The 5748-nt window shown below is 41.6% G+C and overlaps 1 protein-coding gene across 5 annotated transcripts in view; it reads right to left on the reverse strand.

Moving 5' to 3' along the window:
• Positions 1–5748, reverse strand: part of EVC (EvC ciliary complex subunit 1) — a 115430-nt gene that overhangs the window by 25532 nt on the left and 84150 nt on the right. The window lies entirely within an intron of this gene.

Here is a 5748-nt window from a genome sequence, read left to right on the forward strand (position 1 = left end):
ACTGGCAGGCCCCTCTGAAGGACAGGTGGTGGTCAGATGAGAGGGTAAGAAACTTCACTTGTCTTTTTGTTCTGTATCTAAATTAATGTTCAATTTTTTCCTGTAAAATTATTTTCTCCTACATAATGAATACTTTTGTTGTTTGTCTCCTTACTGATTGCCTATGGTGAAGAGTGACCTCTGGATGAGTGATATTCCATTCTACAGAAAGGGGGACTTAAAATTGCTTTCACAACCCGAGGGGAATTTACCAAGAGCTGGCAGAGGTTATCCTGATGCAGCTGTGAGGTCTGGTATAAGGGTACTGGAGCTAAGGCTTGCAGAGCTAAGGAGTTATCCCACGGCAAACCTTCATTTGTGCCTTGGGTCAAGTGGTGGAGAAACATGGGATTCTGTGGGTACCCTGTGAGCAGGTTTGTGACTAACATTACCCCCCATAATTTCCCTTTCTCCCAAATACCACATTTACACTGAAGTATTAAAAATGCCACTCCTATCAAGATATGCTATTCCTAAATGTTTTTCCCAATACTTAGAGATATGAGATAAAACTAGTTGGAGACAATGGGAGTCTTTGCTTTGAATTCAGTAGGATTCGGATCAGGCCTGAGCCTTATTTCTCAGCAAATAGGCATTGCAGTCTCTAACTAATTGACAAAGGGTAACCGGCAAAACAGACACAATAATATTTCAGCAAGTGATGTCTGTGGGTTTCAAAGATACCATTTCCACCTCGCCTCTGAATTCTAAATGAAAACTATCAAATACCCTTGCTGAAGCATTGCATGATTTTTGTTTTCACTGAACAAGTTGAAGATTTTGTCATCTTGCAGCAAACTCCATATTAGTTTGGATGGAATATGGACAACTGTGCTCCCTAGTGGTTAAAAAGGGCCTATATTAAGCAACCTACACTATGATTTAGCATGTGCTAAGTAGGAGCAAGTGGGCAAAGTCTAAGGTCCCCTTCAAACCTTTGCTTTTATATAGGCACATGGCTGCTTTAGGAAGATCTGCAAGGTGCACCTATTTGTCCAGGCCATCCAAAATGATTTAACTGTGGACATCTAGCGACTACTAAAGCTGCAGCCAAGAAGGGAACATGTTGTATGGTCTCTTATTATATATAGCATGTATCAAATTAAGCTTATAAGCCCCCCCCGATACCTTGGTGACAAATGTCAAAAACATGCTTGTATTAGTAACTGTACCAGTATCTAACTTTGGCTGCTCTATTTTGGATAGGCTTATCAAAAGTTTCACACTTATCCATGTATGGCTGGTGAATTCAGCAGCTTCCAGAAGTCCTCCATGTTTATGCATTGCACTTGTTCTCTTTTGGCAGTTCTGACAAGAAGAGCTAAACTGACCTTTTCCTTTCTGGAAGGGGATTTTCAGAGATGGATGCTCAGTGACTGCACCTAACTGCTTGTTCATTCTTGCTATCATTTCGAAGACCTGGTTATTGACTGAGGAGCTATTTCTGTGTCTTACATGCCAGTTTGGTCTCAAATGCTACCTGGGTTAAATCTCACTGGGCTCACTAGGAGAAGAAAGATGAGGGAATACACTGAACTGTAACATATTTGCAGTCAAATAAAAAATATCACCCCCCGCTCCAGTGTATCCTTTCCAGATACCATGAGCAAGAGATGTCATGAATGACCATGAAATAAAAAAATACACGTGTTTATTTATTGTTGTTTGCTATGCAGTAGATGCAGAGAAAATGAAACTCATATTTGCCAATTAGATAGCATCTAGTACAAGACGCATGCAAAATCAACAAGGTCTTTCTATTTCACTAAGACCTAGAGAAAACATGGATAAATAGTGGAATCACCCTAGCGACGCAGGCATTAAACAAACCAGAAAAGAATGAGTACAGTAAGTTCTGTTAAAAAGTACCTATATTCTAGTGATGGAAAAGTGACTGTAGTCCTTGGTAATTTGTTCTGATAGTTAATTACCTTCACTTTTTGCTAAAAATAAGTGCCTTATTTCTAGACCACATTTGTCTGGCTTCAACTTCTAGCCATTGGTTCTTGTTACACTTTTGTCATTTAGCTGTGTTGAAGAGCCTGCTAAGGTCAAATTCCTGTTCTGTTCCTTTATATGGGATGTAAGTATCCTTATCCTCATTTTAGGGACAAGGTATGACTGAGGATGACTCACCCAGCAGCCTAGTGTATTTATGTATGTACATATAATTTGATTTAAAAAAATAAAGGAACATGCTGTAGATATTTTTAGTAATTTTTTTTCTTTAAGTGGGGTCTAAACACTAATTTTGCCTTTATCAGGACTAAGCTCTTCACAACAAAGAACTGTCCTTTGTTCTGCGTGTTCAGTACATAGCACAGTGGCATCCTTGTCCATGACAGCTATGCTAATTCAAGTACTAATAATCATTGATGAGATAATTACTCTGATTAGAGATAGAGGCACTTGTGGTGATTTCTTAGCTAAGAGGACTATAATTGGCTGGAGACTGTTTCAACGCCTGTGGTTACCCTGAAAAAAATAACCTGCAGACAGACTTGCATAAAGAACTAGATGCTTAGGACCCTTGGTCATGGTAGAGAAGCACAGAAATAAAAGGGACATATGCATTCAGAGGCAGTGTTATACTTCTTTGTCCTCCTTAAGTTTGAGGCCAGCCGTGCAACTGTCTGGTCCAGTTCCTAGCTACAACCTTGAGCAAAATACAGGCTTGCTTAAATGATGACTACTGAAGCAACTGTGCTATGTTGGATATCAGGGAGCCTTAGCTATCCTACCCATACACTGATATTCACCTCACACACTTGAGCTTTACAGGTAAAACGCAAACAGGTGTAGGTTCAAGAGGAAATCTGGACCCTAATCAGGGAGCAGGCTAATTGAAAGGTGAAACAAGACGAGAAGACCTCCTTTTCCTAGTACTTCCTTGGCTGCACCTAATGTTTTTGGTTATAGAATACCTATTCTTGGGGTGGGATCTATGCTGTTGAGAGCCTAGCACAACTTAGGGAAGTCTAGGCATTGCCCTAACTTACACCACCTGCATATGGTTCCTGTGTATGAACATTATTTCATGCCTTTGACCCTGTATCAGTTTGCAAAGCGAGCTGCAAATACAGAAGGGAGAAATGGGTTTACTAGAAAGGGTGGTACAAATCCCACTGTGCACCAGGCTTCTTGCAGAAGAATTGTATATCCTTTGAACAATATCCTTCCCAGAGCTCTTCTAGTATGATATAGAAAAACACTTCCCCTGAAATGTGAATCATGGTGTGATATGGCTTCAAATGCTGTAAATATTGATAGATGTGTCAGTATTATTATATCTAGCTTCAAGATGGGTAAACTGAAGCACAGGGTGAAATAAGTAATCTCCTTCGTGTTCCAGAGAATGGCTGGAATGGATTCTTAGGCTCCTTCTAACCACTATAATCCAGAAAAAAAATGTTCAAATATTAGTGTATTAAGCTTGGAGAGGAATATCAGTAAAAGGAATGCTAGACTATTTAAAAAGAAAAGCCATTCCAATCAGTGTGAAATCACACATATCCACCAAACTTAGAGAAGGAGATAGGAAACGCATGATATGTCAGAACAGATTATATAAGCAAGCTCAGACTGACCCTTGTGGGAGTCAGAACAGGAATCTGGAAAGCTAACCAATGGGCCCTTCACCCTACTGTCTCTCTAAGTTTTCCTGGAGCTTTGTTTCCTGGCAACAAGCCAATTACATGATCTGCTGCAGCACAGCTAATATCAGGTGTTGCTCTTTGGCAAGAGAAGAATGGAATATGTCCCCACAATGTAACCAAAACCATATAATTTTTTTGGAGTCATCCCTCAGCTACATCAACAAATTGGAAACAGTCATCTAGTTAATCTCCGTTTCAAAAGGAAGAGAGGAAGATGGCTTTTTTAAAGCACATTTACTTTTAGGAATACTGAAAGAATGGACTTTCACTCCAATGGCCTGTAGATGGTGTGTGATGCCTACTGAATGCTAAGTAACTTAAGTACAGTATTCTGTTGCAAAGAACATTTTCAGACCTTAAGTTTATTTTCACAAAATTGTGAGGTAGGGGGCTATCATGCAAATTACTCAAAGCTTTTTTTCCTCATTATTTATTCATTTTTATGTCATGTCCTCTGGGTTGCAAAGTAAGTAAGTTATCAATATACATACATACACACATGCACACACACAGACATATATTTAAAAAAGCATTAAGAGGATTTTTCTAATGAAGCAGCCATGCCAGATGGCTCCAAGTTGTTTCAAAATCTAAAATAAACTCAAAGAAATATAGTCTGTTGAGGCATTAAAGAAACCTCTGAATACTTCTTAAGCAAGCTAAAATCACATTGGGAAAAGTACGGAGGAAGTAAAGAGACTACAAAATTATGTACTGCTCTTTTTCTGAGTAAAATCTTCAAAAGGCAAATGAAAACTGTGTGTCCTATATGATTATCATTTCAAAATTAAAATGTATATAAATATGTATGTACATTTTATTTTCTTTGGGTTCCAATACTGCACTCTTTATAGTATCTGAGGCTTTCTTCCAATTGGACATGTACATCTTTTGTGTGTGGTTCATTTTTTCTCTTCTCCTTGCAGGCAGAGATTTGCATATGCAGTGGGAGCTTGAGAGGGGTTTTTAAATGTTGTACATATATTACAGAAGGCAGGCTGAAGAAGTGCATCTTATTCTTGAGTAGAATATGGTTAAGTCTGTGATTGTCCTTTAGTCTTGTTTACACAGGGAAATTTACTGTTAGAACTACAATGGTATAATGGGGGAGTGGGGAATCGAGCTCCACTTTGGAGCCAATCCAGTGGAGAGAGGCTGCCTGTCTGCTTGTCTCTTCCCTAGGTCTCCCACCCCACTCCCAGCTCCAGTGCAATCTTCAGGATGGGAGTCGGGAGAAGGGAGAGGAGGGAGCTCCATCTGGGGTTTGCCCAGCCTGCGCTGGAGGGGGGGCATGAATGGATTTGGAGCCCCTCCCATCTCTCCCTCCCATCCTGAAAACAGCACCGGAGTTGGGGGAGGGGAGCTAGGGGAGAGCCAGGCAGACAGGCAGCCTCTCTCTGAAATGGGGGCTCCAACCCACCCATGCCCGCCCTCCAGATTTCATAGATTTTCATAGATTTCATAGACATCAGGGCTGGAAGGGACCTCGGAAGATCATCGAGTCCAGCCCCCCTCCCAAAGGGCAGGAAGTCAGCTGGGGTCATAGGATCCCAGCAAGATGAGCATCCAGTTTCATCTTGAAGGTGTTCAATGAAGGCGCTTGAACCACCTCCGGTGGCAGGCTGTTCCAGACCTTGGGGGCTCGGACAGTAAAGAAATTCTTCCTTATGTCCAGCCTGAAACGACCTTGAAGTAGTTTGTGACCATTTGACCTTGTCATCCCTTGGGGCACTCTGGTGAACAAACGTTCCCCCAGATGCTGGTGGTCACCCCTGACAAACTTGTAGGTGGCCATCAGATCACCCCTGAGCCTGCGCTTTTTCAGGCTAAAGAGCCCCAGGGCTCTCAGCCTGTCATCGTAGGGTCTGCTTCCCTGACCTCTGATCATGCGCGCGGCTCTTCTCTGCACTCTCTCAAGCTTCTCCACATCCTCTTTGAATTGTGGAGCCCAAAACTGGACGCAGTACTCCAGCTGCGGCCTCACTAAGGCCGAGTACAGGGGGAGAATGACGTCCCGGGATTTGCTTGAGAAGCATCTATGGATGCAAGCCAG

Source organism: Alligator sinensis, unplaced genomic scaffold (assembly GCF_000455745.1).
Source record: "Alligator sinensis unplaced genomic scaffold, ASM45574v1 scaffold421_1, whole genome shotgun sequence".
NCBI classification, from domain to species: domain Eukaryota; kingdom Metazoa; phylum Chordata; order Crocodylia; family Alligatoridae; genus Alligator; species Alligator sinensis.